The sequence below is a fragment of the Lynx canadensis genome, chromosome A1 (assembly GCF_007474595.2).
Source record: "Lynx canadensis isolate LIC74 chromosome A1, mLynCan4.pri.v2, whole genome shotgun sequence".
NCBI classification, from domain to species: Eukaryota; Metazoa; Chordata; class Mammalia; order Carnivora; family Felidae; genus Lynx; species Lynx canadensis.
In genome coordinates this window covers 145835667-145863625 of record NC_044303.2, presented here as the reverse complement: position 1 = coordinate 145863625, position 27959 = coordinate 145835667, and the positions used below count along the sequence as shown (strand labels likewise).

General features: G+C 35.8%; 1 protein-coding gene and 1 pseudogene across 6 annotated transcripts in view; both read right to left on the bottom strand.

Annotated features, from left to right (window-relative positions):
* The window catches only part of ATG10 (autophagy related 10), a 261017-nt gene that overhangs the window by 157531 nt on the left and 75527 nt on the right, over nucleotides 1–27959 (bottom strand). The window lies entirely within an intron of this gene.
* LOC115520074 lies at nucleotides 665–3552 on the bottom strand (annotated as a pseudogene).

Below are 27959 nucleotides of genomic sequence, written 5' to 3'. Positions count from 1 at the left end.
GAAGGCATGGCGCAAGTCAGTTCAACACAGTGCCTATCATATGAGTTAAGGATTTCATCTGGGGATCAAATTAGGATCCCTCAAATGAAAAGTTTTCAAATTGAGCGTGAGATAAGGCCTAGAAGCCAAGAAACAGGAGGACCAAACAGCTGGGATCCAATAGTTGCTTTCCTGAAGCAGAGCTGAGCTGTACACCATCTAACACATATCATGAAAGGGCATCAGTTAGGCACTGTGGAGGACCGTCTCCCTAAGAGCTCCCCGCAACCCTGTCCTTCTATGCCTTGAACCATATGAACGCTAGGTTGAAGCAAAATGCTTTCCAAAATTATTCACTATAACTAAAATGAATAGGTACAGATACAGACACAGATATAAATAATCAAAACTATGCCTTGAAAATATGTATAGATAGGCCAAGTGTGGGCAGTGTGTTTATATTCTGGAAAATCCATTTAAGTCTCTAAAAGACCACAATCTAACAATGTCTACCAGAGTACTGTTAACAACATTTGATTTACCTGTTTGGAATCTTGGAAACAAAGTTTCTTTCTTGTTTTCTTTTTTCTTTTTTCTTTTCTTTTCTTTTCTTTTTTCTCTTCTCTTCTCTTCTCTTCTTTTTTCTTTTCTTTTCTTTCTTTCTTTCGTTCTTTCTTTCTTTCTTTCTTTCTTTCTTTCTTTCTTTCTTTCTTGCTAGGCAGAGAACTTTACTAACCTTGTTTCAAACTTTATTCTCAGGCTTCTTCAGCTTAATTAGCTGCAGAGAATGAATTGTGTATAAGCAAAAACTGAAAAGAGCTGCAGTGTCCAAGAGACTTGGGCTTAAAAATATTAGAGATCTAGATTTTATCAGATCCATCAACAATAGTTTTAAAAAGCAGTCATAATATAAAATAGCTCCCAGTAACTCCTTCAAGTTTTATCTTCTTCAGAAGGTGCCTCTATTCATTTGCTTCATTCTTTGAAGCTTCATCCAAGTTTTCCACAAGATCTGGAACGTCATCATCGCCCTCCTCTCCGGTAGCAAGCGGTACCTTTCCATCCACACACTGGGTGGGCAGAGCTTCAGCCAGTCTTAAACTAGTCAGACCGTCTGCACCAAGTTGGTTCAAGAAACTGGGTAGCATTTCTGTCAGCTGCTTTGTCTCAGCGTGACCTGTAATGGTGAAAGTTTTCGCTGCCAGGGATGCCTGAACTTTAGGGTTCTTAAAGTGGACCCCTGCTCCTTGGTTTGTGAACATATTCACTTCTTCAATACCAGAGATATCTTTTACCCCCAACTTCTTTAAGGAGAACTGAATTTTTTTTTTTTTTTATCATCTGCTGTAGCTGTTCTAGGAGCCACCTTCTTCTTTGCGTGAGCAGTTCCCTTCCCACCAATGCGCACTTGTGCTTGCAGTTCAGTGAGTTTCTTCTACTTCATGATAGCTTCTTTCATCTTGTTGGAACAGAAATGGGACCGCGTGCAGGGGATGTCTGCACTCGGGGTGCAGGGGGGATTCTCAGGTGGACCAGCTGAGATTAGATACACACATATGGGGACACAAGAGGATACTAGAGCCAGAGTTTCTTTTTTATATGACATTTTTCTAATCTGGCAAGCAATAGATTTTCTCCTTCTGTTTCTAACGTAGTAGGCATCCAATAACTATTGTGTCTAACTTCTCAATCTTATCTGTGTCAGCGAGAATGAGCACAGGCCTAGACATACTAGTAGAGTGTTTTCAGTCTACCTCCTACAGACTTATGGTGCAGACAGGGTAGTATCGTTTAAAATTACAAAACTCATAACTTTAATATGTTAGATCTCTTAATTATACAATTGGGAATACAAATCCAAAACACCTACCACACTAATATCTTAATATTTTCTAAAGAAATTCACACAATTCAAATACCAAAGGAAAATAAAAATCCACCACAAAATGAAAGATACTATACATTTCATGTGTTACAAATCTTATATCTTGTATCTTGTGATACAAATGTATCTGCCCTATAGCTATATTGAATGAAATCTGCTTTAATCAATTGATCAATACTTCCTATAGCAAACAAATCAGTAAGAAAATTCATAAGGCATAAAACTTCAAGCATCAGAAAGATTGCTAAGTGTGTGGGGTCATTATGTGTCCACAGAATACTATTTCACTAGTGCTTTCCATTAAAAGAAAATGCTGGCTTCTGAAAAACATGAAAACAAGACTTGTGTAGTATTTACTTTAAGGAATATTTGTTATTATTGAGATGTAGTAAGTAAAAATCTAATTTTATCAAAATCTCTCATAAGAAAAGTTAAACTAAAACTCAGTATGGCCCTGTGCACACATATATTGAAATAATCCTGGCACATTGTATCAGAAGGAACTGTACCTATCATGTCTCTCCCTAAAACATCCCTGATAGGCAATTTTCTAGTTTGTTTTTGAATGTTCAACAACAGTTACATTGGTATCTCTAAAAAAGCCCATTCAATTTGGGGCACACAAAACTACTAGGAAATTCTTCTCTATATTTAGTAAAATTTGTCCTTTTTAAGCCTCCTACTGCTACCTACTGCTTTTACTCTGCCTCCATGGCAGCCAGGTGTGGCCATAAGACTAAGTTGCCAAAAAAATGTCAGTGCAAATTCTGAGAAGGTTTCTTAAAAGAAAGAAGGTGTGGCTTTCCCCCACACCATACTCATCATCTTCTTGCTGTCTGGAATAGGGATGTGACTGCAGGAGTTCCCGTGATTTACCATGAGGTGATCCTGAAGATGGAAATAATCATTTGGTGAAGATATTAGAGTCATTGTCCTCAATGACTTTGTGGAAGGGTTGCTCTAGCCCTGGACTATCCATCCCCAGACTTCACTTACACAAGGGAATAACCCTGTGTGTGTATACTCATAACCCAGAACTTAGGAACTTAATTCCTACTCACATACTGAATCTGCAGATATGTTTTCAGTATTTGAAGAACAACATCACATTCTACCTACATTCTCCCTACTTTAAACTTTTAACAGTTTCAGCTTCCTCATCATCTAAGTTACCCTCTTCTATAAAGGTTCAAGTTTTTCAGACTTATTCTTAAAAGTTTCGGAACAGAACTCAATGCATCCACCAGATGTGAGCTGACCGACAGAAAACAGATGGATTATTAACTTCCTTTGTTGTCTTTATAAGACATAAGATGCATTAGCTTCTTCAGCAGTCCTCAAGACTAAAGATTCATACCGTGGTTATAGGTAGCCAAAAAAAGATCTAGTTTTTACTTTGTTTTGTTTTTCACTGCAAGTACTATTAACCAGGCTTTCCCTAATTTGTATATGTTTAGTAATTTGTTTTTTCTCTTTAAGTGTAAAACTTCAGATTTCTCCTTATTACATTTCTCCTTACAGTCCATTACTCCATGCAATGCAAATAAACCTTGAACCCCAATTTTGAAATTCCACCTAATTAACTATCCTTCTCAGTTTCCATCTTCTGCTTATTTAGTTAGCAAGGTTTCTATGTCCCCACCAAGTCCTTGGCAAGAACTTGACATAATCAAGGTGAAAGAAAGAGCCCTTCAGTGATCCACTGAAGACTTCTCTGCCAGTGGACAAGCAGCAAATGATCAATAGTCTAGGGAGGCTGGTCCAACCAGCTGAGTCCCAAAGGTCCATTCCTTCTTTCAAGAACTCAGACTCAAAGACAGGGCCATAGGAGGCCACAGGTGGCACTCAGGAAGCCTGGAGCCTGACCACCACCACACAGAAAGAGACTGGCAGCATGGGCTGACTCACTGTGCTGGCAGGTAAGTATGAAGAGGTAGAGGCAGGAAAAGCTGTAGCACTTGTTTATATAACAAATAAAAGGAAGTCTCTTTCTTTAAAAAGAAAAAAAGTTTTCTCCTTAAAAAAGAAAAAAATCTATGAGTATATTGAGTGTAGGGGGGGACTTGACTAGTGATTGATTGACAAAGCAGTGTAAATTCCATAACTACCCCATTTGCATAGATATTGATTGCAGTGGGCTTCAAAAGACTGATTATGCGGCTTCTTAGATTTGAAATGAGTGTCTTGTACCTTGGCCCTACAGAAAAACCAAGAAGCAAACATTAAAAAACTTAAATATGCACATGTGAAAATGTATTTATGATTAATGATAATTTATTAAGTGCAATACTGTGCTAAATTAATATATGCAGAGTAAGACTGACTTGTGCTGATGGAATTATCTTGTTTATGATTACCGTTATTGACTTTAAAAGAGATACACCACTATTTTCTGAATAAGAGGTATAGTCCAACATACACAATGTAAAACATTACATATTTACTCTACTGTCACTAATCATTAATTTGATGTAGTCTCAGTCATTGTCAATTAAAGGTTCCTATATCTATAAATGTCATTCCACTTATAGAAAAAGAATATACATAAATGATATTTAAATATACACTTATTATTTCTGATTCTGTATGAGAAACATACATAGTGAATTATAATACTTTATCAATTCATAATTACACCACTATCCCTTAAATACATTTCATCTTAACTGAAATTACTCAATATATGTAAGCACTTACTGTTTTTAAAGTAATTATTAAATATTGGTAGCAATTAAAATACTTTTTAAATTTATTACACTACCATGAAGTAGAGGACAAACTGCATCCACTCTTTTCTCTGGGAAGTTATACTTTTTTTTCCAATTAAATAACATATTGAGGTTGGCTGACAAATCATTTAGATTTTTCTTGTTTTTATGGTGTTTTTCCAATGAGTAATCTAAGAAAATATAAATCTAGGTAGGTTGCAGTTTGAACCACTACTCAGATAGCTTTTTATTTTCCTTTTGGTGAGGGAAAGAAGATCTACAAATTAGTATTGTTTTGTCTAGTTTTTGGTCATGGTTCAGGTCAGTTTTAAGTCCCTACTTAAATCTAAATTAAATTAAATTCAAAATGTAATGCTGCTTTATTGCTCTTATAGATTCATTTTTCTGTTTTACTTCAATGCTGTCAACAAGTCTATGTGTTGTGGGTAGGCTGAACAAAGTTCCATGCAATTTGGTCAGGGTGGCTTATTGGGGACCATTTAAAAGAGAACTATCTATTCAGTTCTTGTTAACTCATATTGTTCTTGCAGCTGACTAGGACTGTTTCAATAAATCTTATTCAATTCTTAAAGGACCTGAAAACTTTTCATTGATCCCACTAGCTAACAGCTTTGTCTTTAGGTAATCAAGTATGGAAGTCTAGAAACAATGATCTCTCTTGATCTGCACAATGTTAAAACTAACATTAGCAAATAATTAAAAAGAAAAGGCGGAGCTCAATAAAAATAAATTAAGTTCACTATTACCATATATTCTATTTCTTTAGATATTAAAATAGTAAACCTAAGGGGAGACTAAATGTTTCATTCTTCTGTCTCAAAACTAATTAATTAACCTAAACTAAAAGTATTTAATGCCTTTACCTGATGAAGTTCTGGAGTGATGGGGTTCATGGGGTAAAGAGCTGATGGCCAAGAAAGAATTCTTGAAGATGTCTTTGGTGCAAAAAAGTGATTTTATTAAAGCAGGGGGACAGGACCTGTGGGCAGGAAGAGCTGCAGTGGGGTCATGATGGGTAACTCATTATAAACCTCAGGTTGGGAGGGGGTCAGGGATAGAGTTAAGTCTCTAAGGAATTTTGGAAGCAAGGTTTCCAGGACCTTGAGGGGCTAACTGTTGCTAGGGAAACACCATTTTTTACCATTTAATAAAACCTCAGTCATGAAACCCTTTAGATGTATATGGGGGGGGGGGCATAAGCTTAGAGTATGATTGCTAGCATATACCCTGGGGCAGCTGAGATAAAGGAAGTAGACTTACAGGATCCTCAAGGTTGGGATAATGTTAAGCTAAGGTTCTCTTTTGCCCCTAGCAAACTGTCATCATTGAGGCAGCTGATCTCCTAGAGGGAGGTCACTCTGCTGGGTTTCAAGGACTTATCAGTGGGCTGTAGGCAGTAAGGGAATTTAATTTTTCATTTGTCTTTGTTTCTACATTACCATGGCAAGCACTTAAACCCCTTTCCTTTGTTCTTGGGTAGCCAGGAGTGTTTGAGGAATATCACACATATTCCACCTGAGGGGGTGCTCGTGGCAGTGGCTATGCCAGCCTGTATTTTGCCCCTCAGCCTGCCTCACGCTCCCTCATCATACCTGGACTTAGCTTCTGATAGCCTGGCTGAAAGACAACTTTCCTGAACATCTTGAATAAGACAATAAAACTACTGCAGAATCTACACTGAATGTCACAGTGGGAAACAAGATTTCTTTAGAGCAACAATTGATTCATTTCCATATGGTAACTTTATGGGTTTTTGCTTTGTTTTGTTAAACCAGTGTTAAAATGTCAATTCTCTTCCTTCTAGTTCTCCAGATCCATACACCAATTTTCTCCTAGGCCCACACTACTGTGAACAGGGTATAATAAACACCATCCCAATTTTACAAGATTGGTTTGTTTGGTTTTGTGAGCAACATGAATGATAGTTAAGGAAAAATAAATCTACTAGAGTAGAAATATGCCTATTATTTTACACCTTATAAGTCTGGCATCTTCAACTATTAAAATGGAGCCACTATCATGGGAAATTATTTGAAATGTATTTTTAAATTAAATGAAGAAAATGATTCAAGTTTCTAGTTTGGGTTTAGGTTTTAAAGATGGCTACTTTGTTGCTGAGGTTAAAATTCTTGCAGAATGAATCTGTTGTAAGTTCTCTTGAGACTTCTTTGGGCAAATATTTTGTTGTAATTGGAGATGGTCCTAGATCTTTCGATAAATCTTTTCACCTAATTTAAGCAACTGTAAAAAAGACTTTATAAATACTTTGATATTTTACTACTGAATCATCACAGCTCTGTGACCTTTGATCTTTATTGATGAATGTTTGGGTTTGGCAAAAGGTGTTTTTAAATTTTATTTTATTTTATTTATTTTTTTTTTAATTTTTTTTTAACGTTTATTTATTTTTGAGACAGAGAGAGACAGAGCATGAACAGGGGAGGGGCAGACAGAGAGGGAGGCACAGAATTGGAAGCAGGCTCCAGGCTCTGAGCCATCAGCCCAGAGCCCGACGCGGGGCTCGAACTCGCGGACCGCAAGATCGTGACCTGAGCTGAAGTCAGACACTTAACCGACTGAGCCACCCAGGCGCCCCGAGGTGTTTTTAAATTTTAATACTAATATTTGGAGGGATAAAGGTCATTAGCACCCATAACAACAATAAAAATGCTTTGTATTTACATGATATTTCTTCCTCAAGAAAGAAAAGAAAATTCCTTCTTCAAAAAAAAAACAATGTTGACTGGAAATTTTGTTTTACAAATTTATAACAACTTTAAGATATTTTAAATATAACTGGCTGTAATTTTGCAGGGGATCTAATTTTGCTATATGCAAAAATAAAATATATTATTGCTTCAAAAACCATACACAACTACCAAGCAAATGGAGCGAATTTACCTTAATCTTGAGGTAACTCATAAGATTTCTTTGTATGTAATTCATAGGTATCTCTTTGTATGTATTTTCTAAGTATAGTAGAAGACATATATTTATTTATATATATATATATATAATAGTATGAATATTAAAGACAGTAGTTAGAAGACAGAAGATATTATTTGATCTGATTATTTTACAACAAAAATTGGGGCAGTGGGGTGTGGCAGAGCACAGTTATAAAAGGATATGGAATTACTAATTGGTTATTTCTTTTGCGAAGGAAGTCCATTAGTCTATGTAATGTGTTCATAGAAACCTTCACTTTAGAATGAAATGCTAAATTACCAGGCCAGCTCACAATTCTCACTAGGATGCTAACATCAGCTAACAAACTTTGTCATATTTTAGATAGATGAGTCTCATTATGAGCTCTCAAGACTTCAGTAATAAAGTTGGTCTAGTGAGCCCACAACCTATAGACCCCTCCCCTCGATGCCTCAGAACCTGGCACAGGCACCCACCAAGGAAATACAATAATGGAAAGGAGAGCCAAAGGGCTAGAGGGCAGCAAAACAAATTGCAAAGCAGTGTCGATACCACAAACTGGAAAAGACTGTGAGGTATTAAAACAGCAATATTCCAACAGGGGAAGGGTTCCATTTTGAGCTAATTTTGGATTTAAGTTATTCCACAAAAAACATATCAGAGAGAAAATAGGCTACAAGGTTTAAGCTGTTCTAAAATAAATATGAAGTTAGACTTATAAGAGCTACCTTTTAAGCTCCTCTACTAATAGCAAAAATGGCTGAGATTGACATCTGCAGAAATTTTAAACCCAAATCATATGACAAAATAGACAAATCTTAGAAATAAATGTGCAAGTGCACCTGCTTTTCTCACAGCAGAGCATAAAAATATTCCAAACCCAGACAGACTGTAGAAGTGAAGCTTTAGGAGTCTTTCTTGAACTATAGAAATGATATCCATGTGAACACTAATGTGCCAGTGTTTTCATTTGAAAGGTCAGTAATATCTTTGATAATAAACCCTGGTTCCTATTGTACAATATTAGTGGCAAGCCAACTACATCTAAGGCAAAGGAAAGAAGCTGACAGAATGCTTGCCTCTGCAAAGTTTCAAGAGTTGGTCTGTCATAAGGGTGCACAGAGATAAAGAAATGTAAGAGTTCAAGTTCATTAATGTCTGTTAATTTTCCCGCTAAAGTAATATACCTTATTGTAAGAAACACAAGATTTTTTCTTTAGAAGACAGGTTATATCTAGGAGTAAAGAAGTGGTTTAGAAACTGAGAGAAAGCTGAGAGACTCTCAGGGGGAAAGGCACCAAAACACTGGCCCAACTTCTTCAGCAGTGATATAAACCTTGGCGCTTCCTGTCTAATGCCATCCCTCCCCAGCCAGGAGGAGCCAAGCAGGAGCCACGGTGGGCTGTGACGTGCTGGGGGAAAAAGAAAATACTGGCTGCAAGTATATATACCACTCCTGGTTAAAATAAAACAAAATAATCTGCAATTCTTTATTTTTTCTTTTTTATTTTTTCTTAATGTTTTTATTTATTTTTGAGACAGAGAGAGACAGAGCATGAACGGGGGAAAGTCAGAGAGAGAGGGAGACACAGAATCTGAAACAGGCTCCAGGCTCTGAGCTGTCAGCACACAGCCTGATGCGGGGCTCAAACTCATGGACCGCGAGATCATGACCTGAGCTGAAGTCGGACGCTCAACCAACTGAGCCAACCCAGGCGTCCCTACAATTCTTTTAATCAAAGATCACATTATAGACAAAAGTGGAGTTAAAATGAAATCAAAGGCGGCTCGCATACAGAGATAATTAGTATCTCCTAATTTTATCATAATAATAATAATAATAATAAACTCATCCCATTGTCCAAGTAAATTTGATGTCTGGTAAAAACTATTCTTAGTCTCTTATTTTACTTTTAAAAAATAATTTTAAAAATCAAACTACTCTTTGTTGGATGTTTATTACCTGTGACATAAATATTGTTAGGTGATATGTTAAAAATAATGACTTTAAAAATTATTAAAGTCAAAGATGTTTGGGCACCTGGGTGGCTCAGTCAGTTAAGCCAATTCTGGATTCCAGCGCAGGTCATGATCTCACGATCTGTGAGATTGAGCCCCCCATCCCCACCCTGCCAGTCCACCAACATCAAGCTCTGCAGTGACAGCCTGAAGCCTGCTTGAGATTCTCTCTCCCTCTCTCTGTTCCTCTCCACCTCTCAAAATAAATAAATAAACATTTTTTTTTTAAGTTCACTTATTTATTTTGAGAGAGAGAGACAGAGAGAGAGCACGCAAGCAGGGAAGGGGCAAAGACAGAGAGAGGGAGAGAAAGAATCCCAAGCAAGCTCTACACTGTCATCATGGAGCCTGATGCAGAGCTTGATTTCATAAACCATGAGATCATGACCTGAGCTGAAATCAAGAGTTGGATGCTTAACCAACTGAGCCTCTCATGAGCCTTCATTTTCATTTTATAAAACCTAGTGTCTCAGAACTTTATAAGGCTTCTCTGTGAGGGTTTCCTTTCTGGTTTATTTGTCTGTCTCTGACTGTAGAAGTTATACATGCTCATTATTTTTAAAAATTTTTAAATATGAGAAGAGAAACTAGAAAATAAAAATCAGGGGCACCTGGGTGGCTCATTCACATCTGACTTTGGCACAGGTCATGACCTCACAGTTTGTGGATTCAAGACCCGCATAGGACTCTGTGCTGACAGCTTAAAGTCTGGAGCCTGCAGCCTACTTCAATTTCTGCCCCCCTTGCTCTCTGCTCCTCCCCCAGTCACACTCTGTCTCTCTCTGTCTCTCAAAAATGAATAAACATTAAAAAAATGTTTTAAAAAGAAAAATCACCTGTAATTCTATCTTCCAGAGAACTACTGTATGTGTATGTATATGTGTGTATTTGTATGTATGTGTATTTCCCATGGTATCATCTATACATAATAGTTTATAACTTGTCTTCCTCACTTAATATGTTGAAGACATCTTTTTGTGTTAATAAATATCTATCTACCTCATTGTTTGCAATAGACTAGTCATAATCTGAATGTACATACATACCTATATTTAACGACTGAGGAAACTAACTGTAAAAAATTATAAAAATAATTACTGTAGGATTTAAAATAAATAATTGCATATATAAAGATTAATCACTTGACTAATAACTAATACTCAAGTTATTTCCAGTTTTTATCAGTAATTCTACAATAAAATTTTTTGCTTATAAATTTATGGGATTATTCATTAGGGCAAATTTCGAGAATTAGAATTGCTAAGAAAAGTAACTATTTTAATTTTCATACATATTACCAGATTGCATTCCAGAAAGGCTGTACCTGTTTTGTCACCAATGCATATCACCATTTGTTTTCTTCCTTGGCAATATGATAGATGAAAGTGGTATTTCTGTGTCATTTCTATTAGTATCTCTTTGATATTATTAGAACAGAAAATCTTTTCACATATTTATTGGTCATTTTAATTTGTTCTTTTGCCAACTGCCCACTAATAAAAGCAAATAAACAAATAAAAATATCATTTTCATTTTTCTATTGGGATTGTTCATCTTTTTCTTATTGATTGACAAGGCCTGCTTATATATTAGAGCTATTAATCCTTAGCAGGGTACAATAATTGCAAATGCTTTTCCCAGTTTGTCATTTGTCTTTCAACTTTGTTTACAGTATGTTCTATTGCATTGTTATTTACTTTTAATGTAGTGAAACACAAATATCACTAGGCAAGAGGAAGTAACAGAGAAGAGATTTATCTTGCCACCTGAAACAACTAAAACACTTAACAAAATATATGAAAGAATGATTTTTCAAGACATTGGACATCAGGCAGCAAAGACATGGGATCCCTGAGATGTGGGAAAACAAGAAAGTAAGTCTTAAGATTGTTCCAGCTTATTGCCTAGAGAGAGTTTTCAGGCCACAGTGCAGGGAGGCATAACTCAGGCCGAGCCAACCAGGCTTCCTGACTGTAGGAGATGGAACTGAGAAGCCAGGGAGGCCATGACTGTTAAGAGCTTTCAGGGCAAACAATCAGAGAGGAGAGAGCAGCACAGAAAAAAGAAATCCCTCACATCTTCAGCTGAGTATGGATTAGCTCATATGTTTGAGGAAAAAAACTCAGGTCAAGAAAAGAGCCATCCAAAAGAATTAGAGAAAACTGATACCTGCATAGGGCTGAGAGTAATTTGGGGTCCTCCTAGCCATAATTCATGGGGCACTGGATAAAGTCCTCTGAAGAGATTTATCTCATTAATGAGCAAAATCAACCCCACACAAAAGGCTGCTCTGGTCCCATCTAACAAAGCTTAACTTTCAGATTTGAAAAGGATCAAACTGTTTCCAGATAACCTAACTGTATCCCAGAACAAGGTTAAAAAATATTTAGAATAAAACAAAAATAGGGGTGCCTGGGTGGCTCAGTCAGTTAAGTTTCCAACTCTTGGTTTCGGTTCAAGTCATAATCTCACAGTTTTGTGAGTTCGAGCCCCATGTCAGGCTCTGTGCTGGCAGTGTGGAGCCTGTTTGGGATTCTCTCACCCTCTCTCTCTGCCCCTTCTCAGCTTGTGTTGTCTCTGTCTTTATCAAATAAATAAATGTAAAAAAAAAAAAGAAAGAAAACAAAAATACCCACCACATACTAAGTAAAATCCACCACGTCTGCCATCTAATTTAAAAAAAAAGCATGTAAAAAAGCAGAAAACTACAAGTCAAAATGAAGCAAAAAAAAAAAAATCAATTGAAAGTAACCCAGAAATGATATCACTGATAGAATTAGTAAACATAGCAAAACAGTTATTATATGTATTCCACCATTATGTTCAAGAAGCCCAGGGGTCAGATTTTTTTTTTTCTTTGTTAAGGGCAGGATAGTACATAATTTAGGTTTTGCAGGCCATACAGTCTCTGTAACAACTACTCAACTCAGCCACTGTAATGCAAAAAGCAGCCACAAACAATATGTTAATGAATGGACATGGCTGTGCTTCAATAAAACTTTATTTACAAAACAAATCTTGTGGGCCAGATTTAGTGTATGGATATCAATTGTCATCCCCTAAACCAGAGGAAACATTAAACATGTTTAGTAGATTTTCAAAAAAAGACCTTTGGAACATGAAACTCATAGAAGAAAGCATAGGAATAAAGCTCCTTGACATGGGTTTTGGTAATTATTTTTTGGATATGACATCTAAGCACAGGCAACAAAATTAAAAAAAAAAAAAAGAAAAAGAAACAACAGATAGGACTCCATCAAACTAAAAAGCTTCTGCACAACAAAAGAAACCAACAACAAAGTGGAAAGACAACCTACAGAATGGGAAAACAGTATTTGAAAACCATATATCCAGTAATGGGTTAATATCCAAAATATATAAAGAAGTGATACAATTCAACAGCAAAATATTAATAATAATAATAACAACCCAATTTAAAAATCGGCAAAAGACCTAAAGAGACATTTTTCCAAAGAAGATACACAAAACGTGAGATGATACAAGAGAAGATGCTCAGAATATATTCATTAGGGCAATGCAAATTAAAACCATAATGACATATCACCTCACACCTGTTAGAATAGCCATCATCAAAGATACAAATGATAACAAATGCTGGTATTGATGTAAGGAAAGAGAACTCTTGTGCACTGTTGGTGGGACTGTAAGTTGGTACTGTGGAAAAAAACATAGAGGATACTCAAAAAATTAAAAATATAACTATCATATGACCCAGCAATTCCAATTCTGGGAATATGTCTACAGGAAACAAAAACATTGAAACAAAAAGTTTCTGCACCCGCATGTTCACAGCAGCATTATTTACAATAGCCAAGACATGGAAACAACTTAAGTGTCCATCAGTGGATCAATGAATAAAAGTTGTAGTATATATAATGGAATATTATTTAGCCATTAAAAATTAAATCCTGGGGTGCCTGGGTGGCTCAGTCAGTTAAGCGTCCAACTTCGGCTCAGCTTATGATCTCACAAAGTGTGGGTTCGAGCCCTGCGTCGGGCTCTGTGCTGACAACTCAGAGCCTGGAACCTGCTTCAGATTCTGTGTCTCCCTCTCTCTCTGCCCCTGCCCTGCTCACACTCTGTCTCTCTCTCTTAAAAATAAATAAATGTTAAAACAAAATGAGGAAATCCTACCACTTACAACAACACAAACAGATTTTGATGGCATTATGTTAAGTGAAATAAGCCCAAGACAAATACTATATGATCTCACTTAAATGTGTCATTTTTTAAAACTCATAGAAAAAGATCAGACTTGTGATTACCAGAGGTGGAGGGTGGGAGAAGGAGGAATTAGAGGAAGGTGGCCAAGAGGTAAAACTCTAGTTATAAGGTAAAAAAGTACTGTGGGTATAATGTACAACATGCTTACCAGAACTAACAATGCTATATGATATACAAGAAAGCTGTTAAGAAAGTAAATTCTAAGAGTTCACATCAGAAGAACAATTTCTTTTTCGTTTTTTCTTTCTTTTCTTTTTATTTTATCTATATGAGAAGATGGATGTTAGCTGAACCTATCATGGTAATCATTTCGCAATATATGTAAGCCAAACCATCATGCTATACACTTTAAACTCATACACTGATATATGTCAATTATATCTCAATAAAACTGGGGATAAGGGAAGGGAGCAGGAAGACCCAAACCAAATTTATAGAGATGAAAAACACATCTGAGAAAGATCAGCGCAGAAGAAAAGATCGGTAAACATGAAGACAAAGCAATGAAACTACCCAAAATAAAACAGGAAAAAAAAAAGACCAAATAAAGAAATGAACAGCGCACCAATGAGCTGGGGCAACTTCAAGTAATCCAATATGTGTGTAAATGAAGTCCCCAAAGGAAAAGAATGGGGTCGGGGGAGATAAGTAAATACTTATAAAGCTATAAACCCACATGTATAAGAAGCCCAATGAATCCCAATCACAAGAAACATGAAGAAAACTATACCAAGGCACATCATAATCAAACTGCTTAAAGTCACTGAAAAAGTTATTTCAATTATGAATAAGGGTAGTACAGATATGGTTGGCAAGTTCAAAGAATAAGGCTACCACATAATCCAAGCCTATTTAGACCTTAAATTGTAGAAAGTAAGCAGTAAATGTTCAGAGGGTAAGGGATATATCTAAAATTTTACCCAAATCTACTTGGTTCCTGTTTTCAGGCAGTGTCTAGATAGCAAGAGAGATACTGGGGGAGATCATTATAGTAATGGATGCCAAAAAATTATGCCTCATTATGGCCATGTTATGTTGTAATGAGATACTGCTACTCAGGAAATGGAATCTATTTACTTACCCCCTTATATCTGGTTGACCTTGCAACTTGTGACCAATACAATGTGGCAGAAGTGTGACTTCTGGAGCTTAGGCCTCCTAGGCCACCTAGGATGGGTTCTGCCCCGTACCTTCTGATTTACTTCCTCAGGACCCAGCCACCATGTAGAGAAGCTTGGGCCAGACAACTGAATAAGACACAACAAAGAGGGAGATATTGCAGCCTCTTAGACCCTTCAGCTCCAGCCAATCCACCAGACAAAAGCAGCCTCATAAATGAGTCCAGGTGAGACCCTGGAGTAACAACCTAACCAATCTACAGATCTTAAGAGAGATACAATCACACCATTGTTTTCAGTCACTAAGTTTCAGCATGGTTTGTTACATACCAATAGAGATCAGTAACATATTTTTTTTTGTTATCAGTGTCATGTTTAGAAAGCCCCTGCCACTTCATATTATAAAAATATAAACCTATAGTTTCCCTTTAGCACTTTTATATTTGAATTTGTGCATTTAGCATATGATGTTTTGGCATATGAGATGAAGATGGTACACAATCTTGTTTTTCCAAGTAGTTATCTGGCTATTCTAGTAACATTTAATACATAACCATTCTTTCCCTCCATTGGTTTGATAATTACTTTTACCATATACTAAATTTAGAAGATAACTTAATGGGACAACCCAAAATAAAAATGTTCAAACTGATATTCAAATATAAAAGCTATTTAACCAAATTTGTAGCATTTCTATAAAAATTGCTTATTTCCATTTTAAGTATGTAGATGCATCTATTATAAATACAATTATTTTTACATTCCAAGAAGAAAATCAGACACATGTGTTTCAAACATTTTGTTATGGAAATAGTCTTATTATTCAGAAAGCTTTTTAGTATTACATTCACTATAATATGATTTCACTGGTACTAATTAACCCTGGCCTTATAATGTGGTTTCTACAGCTCCCTGACTATGTATTAACCAAATGACCTTAAGTCAGTATTAATACAACTGAAAACACTTCTTGAAAAGCCTTCACTGCAATCTACAAATAAGAGATAATTCAAGTCAATTTTGTCCACATTACAAAAATATGGGAAAAATAGATCTTGTTAAATTTTAGGTAGAAGTTTGTCAACATGCAGGTATCCTGGGAATTTCTTAGTTCACACTAAGGTATGAAATCTGTAAGAAGACATTTTATGGAAATTATTGCAATAGCAAGATTAAATCCTATCTCCCTACCAATAAAGCATGCTAATAATATTAAAGGAGAAATCCAATTCCTAACTTCAAGTGAAAAAGTATACATTCAAATGATCACTCCTGAGTTGCATCCTTCTAGTGCTACTCCACTGTCAAATTCTTCCTTGAATGTCATGGAAGGCAGAGAATTGAAGGAAGGGAAAAAAAAGCTTAAAAAGGCATGGGGCACCTGGGTAGCTCAGTCGGTTCAGTGTCTGACCCTTGGTTTCAGCTCAGGTCATAATCTCATGGTTCAAAGAATCGAGCCCCATGCTGGACTCAGCACTGAGAGCAAGGAGCCTGCTTGGAATTCTCTCTCCCTCTCTCTCTGCCTCTCCACTGCTTGTTCTCTCTTTCCCTCTCTCTCTCTCTCTCTCTCTCTCTCTCTCTGTCTCTCTCTCTCTCTCAAAATGGATAAAGAAGCTTTTTTTCTTTAAGCCTTAAAAAGGCAGTCTGTGAAAACAGTATGGAGGTTCCTCAAAAAACTAAAAATAGAACTACCCTATGACCCAGCAATTGCACTACTAGGCATTTATCCAAGGGATACGGGTGTGCTGTTTCAAAGGGACACATGCACCCCCATGTTTATAGCAGCACTATCAGCAATAGCCAAACTATGGAAAGAGCCCAAATGTCCATTAATGGATGAATGGATATAGAAGATGTGGTATCTATATACAATGGAGTATTACTCGGCAATCAAAAAGAATGAAATCGGGGCGCCTGGGTGGCGCAGTCGGTTGAGCGTCCGACTTCAGCCAGGTCGCGATCTCGCGGTCCGTGAGTTCCAGCCCCGCGTCGGGCTCTGGGCTGATGGCTCGGAGCCTGGTGCCTGCTTCCGATTCTGTGTCTCCCTCTCTCTCTGCCCCTCCCCCGTTCATGCTCTGTCTCTTTCTGTCCCAAAAATAAATAAACGTTGAAAAAAAAATTTAAAAAAAAAAAAAGAATGAAATCTTGGCATTTGCAACTACGTGGATGGAACTGGAGGGTATTATGCTAAGTGAAATTAGTCAGTCAGAGAAAGACAAAAATCATATGACTCTACTCATTTGAGGACTTTAAGAGACAAAACAGATGAACATAAGGGAAGGGAAACAAAAATAATATAAAAACAGGGAGGGGGACAAAACAGAAGAGACTCATAAATATGGAGAACAAACTGAGGGTTACAGGAGGGGTTGTGGGAGGGGGGATGGGCTAAATGGGTAAGGGGCACTAAGGAGTCTACTCCTGAAATCATTGTTGCACGATATGTTAACTAATTTGGATGTAAATTTAAAAAAATAAAAAATAAAACAAGTTAATTTAAAAAAAGGCAGTCATAGCAGAAAAGCTAATTTCTAAATGAGGTCCCTAGAAAGAACACCTGCCTATATATTACTCCCTCCCCAAAAAATGTCCTACATTACTAAGATTGCTCCACTTGATCTGGTCATGTTGCCTGAAATCACATCAATTAGAGATCCGTTTCAGTCAACAAGTTTTCTCTTACTACAATATAAAAAAATTCTAAGATGTTAAGTGCCTATTAAACATCAGCATATTTGTGTTAATTTATTTTCATTGGATTTTTCAAATAAGTTCTGGAAACCACCCACATTAAAGGGATGGGATTTTCCCAGTTATATTAAAAAGCACCTTCATTCTCCTTTTTATTAACTTTGAAATCTAAAATCATTTTTTAACTAAACTTTTAATCTTAAAATGATTATAAAAACACATCAGATATACATGGATTATAAAAAAATAATACAAAAAGTCTATCCTTTACTCAATTGCCATCAACTGTTATATCTTGCAAAAATAATGCAAAATTAAAACAAGGATATGAACACTGATACAGGGAGGATACAGAGCATTTCCATCATCACAAAGATCCCTTGTGTTGTACTTCCATAGCCACACTTCTCTCCTTGCCTTCTCTCTTGCCTTAACTGGCAATCTGTAGTCCAATCTATAATTTTATCATTTTAAGAATGGTATATAAATGGAATCATACATTACATAACCTTGGGGGACTGGTTTTATCTACTTGGCATATTTCTCTGGTGATTCATCTATGTTGTGCATATCAGTACTTTGTTCCTTTTTATTGCTGTATAGTGTTCCATAGTATGGCTGTGCCACGGTTGTTGTTGTTGTTTTCTAACTATATACCCATCAAAGGGTTGTTTCCAGTTTTCCATTATTACCAATAAAACTGCTATAAAAATGTGTGTGCAGGTTTTTGGATGAACATATGTTTTCATTTCTCTAGGATAAATGCCTAGGAGGTAACTGCTGCATTAAATGACAGTTGAATGCTTAGTTTTTTAAGAAACCACATATCATTTTACATTTCAACCAGCAGTTGTATCAGTGATTCTCTTTCTCTGTATTCTTGCCAGCTTTGACGTTGAAACTGTTTTTCTGTCTATTTAAAATTTTGTTTTAGCCATTTTGATAGGTGTGTACTGATATCTCATCATGGTTTTAATTTGCATCATTACATCCTCTCCAATGTCCCTTCATGTCTTTTGCCTATTTTCTATTGGACTGTTTAAGTTTTGAGAACTCTTTATATATTCTCAATAAAGGTCCTTTGCTGGATATGTGGTTTGTAAATAATTTCCCAGACTCTGGGACTTTTCTTTTCATCCTCTTTTAAAAAAAAATTTTTTTTAACATTATTCATTTTTGAGAAACAGAGACAGAGTGCAAGCACAGGAGGGGCACAGAGAGAGAGAGCAAGAGAGAGAGGCAGAATCCGAAGCAAGTCCAGGCTCTGAGCTGTCGCACAGAGCCCAATGCGGGGCTCAAATCCATGAACCATGAGATTATGGCCTGAGCCGAACTCAGATGCTTAACCGACTGAGCCACCCAGGCGCCCCTCTTTTTATTCTTAACTGGGTCATCTGCACAGCAAGAGCTTTTAAGTTTGAGAAAGTCCAAGTTACCAATTTTTCTTTTTATGGAGAATGCTTTTGGTCTCAAGTCAAAGAATTTTTTGCCTGGTCCTAGATCCCCCCCAAAATCTCTATTTTCTTCCTAAAAGCTTTACAGTTTTATATTGTAGTTTTAAGTCCATGATTTATTTTGAGTTAATTTCTGTATGAAGTGTAAGATGTAGGTCAGGGTTGGTTTCTTACCTCTGGGAGTCCAATTGCTCCAGCTACATTTGTTGCAATAGCTATCTTTCTTCAACTGAATTGTTTTTGTATTTTTGCCAAAAATCAGGTGAACATATTTATATGGGTCTATTTCTGGAGTCTCTATTCTATTTCACTGAGAACAATGTGTCTATCCCTCCACTAATACCACAAAATCTTTACTATTGTGGCTACATTAAGTCTTAAAATCGGGTAGGCTGATTCTTCCCATTCTAGTTCATTTGATTTTTCAAAAAAAACTATAGGACAATATTGTCTATATCTACAATAAATCTTACTGGAATTTTGATAGGAATTGTGTCAATCTATATGTCCAGTTATGGAGAATTGTTATCATCTCTGTCTCCAATCTTCCAATTTATGAATACTTTCTCTCTCTCCATTTTATGTAATTTTCTGTTATTTCTTTTATCAGCATTTTATGGTTCTCAGCATATAAGTCCTATTAACATCTTATTAGATTTATACCTAAGTATTTTCCAATTCTTTAGAGCAATTATAAGGGATATTTTTAAAGTCATTTCCACACGTTCATTGCTGGTATACAGAAATACAATTGACTTCTGTATGTTTTCTTGTATCCAGTGAGCTTGATAAACTAACTTATTAATTCTAGGTTTGCTGCATTTTTAAAAATAAACTTCTTAGGGGGCACCTGGATGGCTCAGTCAATTGAGCATCCAGCTTCGGCTCAGGTCATGATCTCATGGCTCGTGAGTTTGAGCCTCATGTCAGGCTCTGCAATGAAAGCTCAGAGCCTAGAGCCTGCTTTGGATTCTGGGTTTCCCTCTCTCTCTCTTTGTCCCTCCTCACCACCCCATCTCAAATATAAACACTAAAACATTTTTAATAGATTTCTTGGAATTTGCTACATAAAAAATCATGTCATGTCATCTGCAAATTGAGACAGTTTTGTTTCTTCCTTTCCAATCTGTATCTTTTATTTCCTCTTCTTGCCTTATTGCACAGGCTGGACTTCTATCACTATTTGAATAAGAATGGTGAGAAGAGATAATCTTGACTTGTTCCCAGACTGAAGACAATAGCATTCAGCCTTTCACCATTAAACAGAATAAAAACTATACATTTTATCAAATAAAGAAAGTTTCCTTCTGTTTCTATTTTTCAGTTTGTATCAAGAACAGGTGCTGAGTTTTGTCAAATGCTTTTTCAGTGCTGATTAATTTGATATCATTTTTCTTCTTTAATCAGTTAACATAGTGGGTTGTATTAATTTATTTTTCAAATATATAAACTAGTCTTGCATCTCTAAGATGAACCACATGTGGTCATGCTGTATAATTTTTATATTGCTGAATTCTTTGTTAATATTGGTTAAAGATTTTTCCATCTGTATTCAGAAGGGATATAGATCTATAGTTTTATTTTTTGTACTATCTTTGATTTTAGTATCAGTATAATAATATTAACTTCATAAAATGAACTGAGAAGTGTCCCTCTTCTTACATTTTCTAAAAGAGCTTGTATACAACTGGCACTAATTCTCCTTCATATGTTTGGTAGAATTCTCATATTTAAATCCCTTTTTCTTACACTTCAGCTCTTTCCCTTATGACCTAGGTAACCGAGACACATTACTCAACAGTAAAATGAAGACAGTAAAATTTACCCTACACAGTATTTTTCAGTTAAAGGTAAAGAGCTTAGAACAATATCCGCACAGTGACAGGTGTAATTATGATTATGATTATTCCCTGTATCCAATCAGTCACTAAGCCCTTCAATTTTCCCTTTAAATATCATCTCCAGAGTGAAATCTAGGATGAGATAAGAGAGGTGCCTAGAGCACAAAATTTAAGGAGGTACTCATCCTAGGTGAGTATGCCTCTCTTGCCTCACCCTAGTACCAACCCTGCTCTTCTCCATCACTTCTTTCTACTCCTGCAATCAGTCTAATTTGTGCCTTTATTCACTCCTGTGCTTGGACATTTTAACAGCCTTCTAATGGTGAATCTAATTCAATCTCTCCTTGTTCTAATCTAATAAGACATCTCCAAATCCTCTTAAAAATAAAGCTCTCTGTTCAAAAATTGCCAAGAGTGCCTTACTGATTACACAATATAGTTCAAATCCTTTAGGAACCGACATAGGTATACAATACTGTCTTAAGGTTCACTGGCTGCAAGCAATAGAAACTGATTCTGGAGCTAAACTAAACAAAAAGCAATTTATTGAAAGGATAGGTGCTAGTTCCTAGAATTTAAGGAAAAATTTATCTCTGCCTGGGGAAAGACAGGAACCATGTTAGCTCTGGGGATGTAGATAAAAAGATCTAATAGACTCCTCAGGGCATCACATTCAGGATGAGTCTACTCCATCCATTTTCCATCCTTGGGCCTCTATTAGGTTAGTCATATGCTCACCCTAGGCCGGGGGAGGACAGGACACTTTGATTAACTGTCTTAACAAAACAATTCCCAGTTGGGGAATGTAGGGGAAGATACCTAAGGGCTAGGTTTTGACAGTGAGATTCACCACTATATCTCTAGCATATAGAACAGTGTCTGAAATACAGTATGAGCTCAGTAAATATTCGCCAAATGAATCAGTTGGGAGAAAATAAAAGTACCTAATCAGAGAAGTGAAAAATGAGTGGTGAACAGGGAAAAACAACAGATATCAATATAAAAGCTCTCTGCAATCTAGCCATACCTTACATGGATGTCTTCCATTCATTTGGGAATGGATCTCCTAAGTCCCATTAATAACAATTGTTATTATTACATAGCACTTTTCAAGATATTGAGTGATTCTACATACTTGAGTTTACATCATCCTTGGACTTTTCATTTACCCAAAATTTCACCCAGTCTTCAGTCTTTAGCTTAGTTTCAATTCTGTTATGAAGCCTTTGTAAATAATTTCAGACCATATTTATCTCTCTCTTCCTTGAAAACTTATGTCACTGCTGTGGGTTACTATTTTACTCTTGATGTGTTGCCCTTGCCTCAAAAGCTAATATTTGTTTGAGTTCTGGGTCTTGTAAAGTAAGATCTTATAATTCCCTGTATTTTTCCCCTAATGAATTGGGCAATACTCTGCACCCAGAATATATTCAATATATATTAAAATGAAAACATTAGGCAAATATTTTTGTAAGATTTATTTTTCTCAATGCAATTAAAATCCTTACTAACCTACAGATGAATATATAATTCAGCCATAAAATATTGTTCTTTATAAAATCAGCATAATTTTAATTTTGGAAGTATGCTCATATAAATTTTATCAAACACATGATGATTATAATGCACTTATGAATGAATACTACACATTGTAGTAGCTCCTCCTTCCTCTTTCTCCTCCTCCACCTCACAATAAGCCATGTCTTCTGAGTACATACAGGCTCCTGTGTGGTTTCCTGCTTTTGAAACTGGGAGATCTGAGACTCATTTCTGACTAAGACAATGTGAAAAAAGTGATGTTGCATGATATATAAAGTTAAGGTTGTAAGAAGTCCTTGAGGTGCCATGTGGGTCTCTTGGACTCTGTGTCCTAGGAGAGAAGGCCACCAGCTAAAAAGTCTACCTACTCTAAAACATCCATGCTAGAGGAAGCCCAAGCTAGCCATGTAGAGAGAAAGAGATGTCTTGTCAGCCTCAACTATTCCAGCCATTTGAATTAAGTTGTCATACATGTGATTGAAAAAGACATCTTGGGTGTGTAGTCCACTTGAGACTTCAAGTGACACTAGTCTCAGATTGTTACTTAAAATCATTACATTTTGCAGGGCACATGGGTGGTTCAAGTAAGTGTCCCCCTCTTGGTTTCGGCTCAGGTCATGATCTCACAGTCCACGATACTGAGTTCCACATAGGGCTTCTCACTGACAGCATGGGGCCTGCTTGGGATTCTCTCACTCCCTCTCTCTCTGCCCTTCCCCTGCTCACACTCTTGTGTGCGCTCTCTCTTTCAAAATAAAGAAACTTTAAATAAATAAATAAAATAAGTAAATAAAGTCACTATATTTTGCAGGTATTTTTAGGCAGAACATATCATCAAAATACATACTTAAAACATAATCACTCAGGCACATGCAAAACAGTATTATAATATACATATATTTTGTATTTCAGTTATATCCCTAAAGCTATTACTATTTTGTCTATTGTTTTTTTTCATGGTTTTATTTGTTAATTTTATTGCCACTTTTAGTTTTATTCCATTATTTAATATTATGAATTATAATTGGCTTATTAATAACAGTAACATAGTAACAGAAAATATTTTCTCTTTGTAGAATCCACTCAAATGTTTATTAAAATATGTAGCTTCTAAATAATTTTTGAAAGTAGGAATAACGTCTTGATTTTTCTTTATACTAAGTAGTACAAAGTAGTTACCCAATAAAAGTTGAGAACTGAATTGATGAGTAATGGGAAAGGATCCTTTGGTGAAAAATTCCTTCAAATGCCTTGTAATGAATCCACCACTGACCCTGTTAATTTTTTTTAAAGACTTTTTATGTGACATCCATAGTCACATCTGTTTAAAATTCTTAAGTTTTTATTCTAATTCAATAGTACCCATTCTAATTCATTATTACTCCAAAATGCATATTGTAATTAACCAACAATCAATTCACAAGTAAAAATAAAATATTTTGACATTTTAAATGCATTTGAGGGCCTAATATGAAATAATTAGAAATAAATACAATAGTCTTTTAACATAGCTTTTGAACAAAGCTAGAAAAACTTTTCTAAAAGCCTTTCTTAAACTTTTTACCAAAGTTTTGCAAATGTCCATTGTTATTTTATAAACTTAATAGAGCAATAGTTTCTTAGAAATTAAGTGAGTACCTATTGCAATTCTCTTTTCTATATGTACCATTAATAAGTTTGAATTTTCTGCTATAACTGTTTATATACCTACTTTACAAAATCAGTCTCTAAGAAAACCTTGATTGTGACTATCTGGAAAAATTACAAATATATCTCTATTTACTAAAACCTCAGTCTTCCATACTTACTGATTTGCTTTCTAGTTCATGAAAGTAAATAGATTTCTAACCATTTCAGTAGTTTAGTTAAGAAAAGAAAGAAAAATCACTAACAGTTGTATAAAAGGCTGAGAACTTATTTATCTCAATGCATTCACAGTGTACTTTTAAAAGAGAAAAATCTAGATGTCCATCAGCCAGAAAATATATTATATAAGGGACTGAGAATAAATTAAACATGTGCAAAGATTCTCAAGAGGGTCTTCAAAATGAAGCTGCCCATGAGACATGATGTTAATCAAGTAATTGAAGGAAAAAAAAAAAAAAGGCTGGCTAAGTACCTATTTACTGAGCTATTTCTGGGTTCAACAAATTGGGAAGATCTAAGAGATAAGTATTTAGGTATTCCTAAATTACACCTCTCATATTTTTACTACCGTCTTTAAAATTTCTCACACAGTCGCTTTACAGAATTCCTGGAGATATGGATTGCTACGGCCAAGGGGCCTGGGGGGCAGGAAAGTCTGTTTCACCCTTTTGTATCTTCATAAGACAGAAGTTTAATGATTAGGACTGGAAGTCCATCAAAAAACCTGCCTGATTGGCTTAGTTCAGATAGAACCATACAGCATCATATCAAACTGCAAAACAAAGGAAGAAACACCAGGAATTTGAATCAAACTACAAGGGCAAGGTCAAAAATAAATGGAGATTCATACAGGACCAAGTACAAGGAAAAGCAGAATGGTGGGCCAATCAAGATGCAAAATTCAGTGTCAGGTTAGGAGAAATAGGTCAGGAATAGCAAATTCAGATCCCAAAGTGGGAAAGTGAGGCACTGAGGTTTGGAGTCCTGGGCTGAACCAGGCTCCCTGGTAGAGAGGAGAAGGTTCCAAATGATCTCTTCAATACACCAGATTGTACTTGATATGAGTTACACCTCTACCTATCCGTAATGCATATGTTAATTCCTAAACACCTAGCCCCAAGGGTCCCAATATAGCCTTTACACACTTTCCACAGCCAAATGTTAAAGAATTTTCTCCTGGCGTTCCTACAGCAGTGGTCACAGCAGACAAATGAATGATTACACCTTTGCATGATCCTTACTTATAACTGCTTGTGTAGGAGATGACCAAGTAACTCTGAAGAGGTAAAATAATCATTTTATCATCTAAGATTTCTAGTGTTCTCTTCTTTGGATATAAAAACATATACTAAAAACCTACACTGGATATTAAGGTAAAAACTAAAAGGAGGGAAGCTATCAATCTAAGAAAGTACAGTGGATAGTGGCTAGACAGAAATATATATCCTTTGAATAATATAAATCATAAAACCTCAGTATTAAAGACCCTTCAGCCAACTGAGATGCATGGAAAGATTATGATGGAAGAAAAATTATTGTATTACACTCAAGTTAGAAAGTCAGTATTCTTCCATTCGTAAAAACTATGATCCCAATGCACCAAGACCTCACTCCCTAATAATAATTGATCAAAGGAGAGTGATTTCACTGCTTACTTGCACTGTAGTCAGTGAAAGATCAGAACCTATAAGAACCTGCCAACAAAATACTCCAGACAAGTGCAAAAATCTATGAAGTGTAAGGAGTATAGCCCCCACACTATAAAGAAAAGAAAATCTTACAGCTTTTTCTAAAGCATCAATCAAATCAGAACGAAGTGCCACAGAGAGGATTTTGCTTTATGAAGTGCTGGCTTCCTTCAAGGTCATTCATGACCGTGATGCAAAGATGTCTGCAATACTGTGCTTTCAGTCTCCGCACCAGAGGAGTGCCTAGGGTCCTTACTTAATGAGTTTACTAGCTGGGCTTCATCTTAATAGAAGCAGTTGAGTTCTAAAAAAAAATTTTTTTAATCTCAGCTCAGTGCAGTCTCTCTAACAGCTACAAAAAAAATAAACAATACTCTTATTATAAAATAATGCAGAGTAAAATAAATGTGACATCCAAAGGGTCACTAAATATTGTCATTACTAACCTCCATTTCTCTCATTGTGCTCTCTCATTATTCATCACTGTGCTCAAAATCTACAAAATATTTACCTTTTAACATCAAACTTCGTAATTGTTGCTCTCCTTTCTCCTGAAGACACTGCTCATTTACTAAACTTCAAATCTTTAAAAGATAATCCAAGTTGCAAAGGATATAAAATGTCTAAACCAATAGATTGTGAAGTAAGATTAGAATTAGGGAGCAGATAAATCTGAAAATGTGTGGACCTAGCATGCAAATTTTTTTAACTATCAGAATGTACTCGTACTTCCACATTAAAAAGGAAGGAGGAGCAACTGGGTGACTTAGTCCATTAAGCAACCAATTCTTGATTTCAGCTTAACTTATTCTTGACCTCACAGTTGTGGTGCTCAAGCCCTGAGTCCCACTCTACACTGACAGTGTAGAGCCTGCCTGGGATTCTCTCTCTCCCTCTCTCTCTCTCTGTTCCTCTCCCACTCACACATGTGCAAATGTGTACTCTGTCTCAAAAAAATAAACCTAAAAAAAAAAAAAAAAAAGGAAGGAGACCAGTGAGTACTCTCCATACATTTAATATATTATTCTATCCCTATCTTATTGAAGGTATCCAATTTAGTCTATTATTCTATTAATGTGTTTTACTTGATAATGCCATCTGGCCTTGTAGTGTTAGAGTCATCACTGATATTTACTAAGTCCTCTGGTTAATTCCATGGTAAACTAGCTTCTCTGAGAATATTATTATAATCAGAGGCCTTCAAAAGGATCACCAAATTTTGCTTCTCCGCTGAGATCCTCCTATCACACTCAGCATATAAGAACTGAATGGCCAGGAAAACCAGGTAAATTCCAGACAGGTTATCAATGAGGACCCTATCCAGGGTCATAAGAGGAGCCACAAAATTCTAGCTGTATTTTTAAGTCTATGTCTATTAAAAACAATCCAAATAACAGTGCTGAAAAGAATTTTATAATTTAAAAGTGCCATAAAAACTAAAGACAACAAATAATACAGTAATCAGTACAACAAATAATAATATTCAATGCTAACAATGAAGAAAACCTAGAAAATCTAACACAGACCATAAAATGCCAGCAAAACTATTTTCATTTTCCAAAGTCTCCTAAGAAGTGCATCACTACCTCCTAGGAGTGCTTTATTTCTTTTGGTACCCTTTAACACAATGCCTGGTGCTCAACAGATATTCAAAAAAATATTTGTTGAACAAAGCAGTGAATGAAAAAAAATGAAATTAAGTAAACTATAGGCACTAACTCCCTGAGGTTAGTCAAGTACCATTTAGTACGTGGAAATAATCTTTCACAAATTACTTAAAGATAACCAGAGAACTTAGCATACATGGATTAGTCGATATTCAAAGACATTTTTGTTTTGAAAAAAAAGTATTTCACTGGAAAAATTTTAATTTATTAACTTCAAAGTCACTTCTATTACACTAAACAATAAACCATCTAACATAAAGCAATATCTGTAACTAAACATTCTTTATTAAAATATAGATTAACAAATTCTAAATCTACCAAATTTCATATATAATAGAGAATAAAACCTTCCAAATGTAAAGTAAATACAAGCTAAATAACTTCTTAATAACCTCAACCATGTTGAAAACATGTAATCCTATTATTTGACATGGTTGTTGGATATCCATTCACAACGTCCTTTAATTTCTCTCACCTGCAATGTTTTCAGGGACTGAAAAAACCCTAGTCCAACCTCTCTATGTTCTCC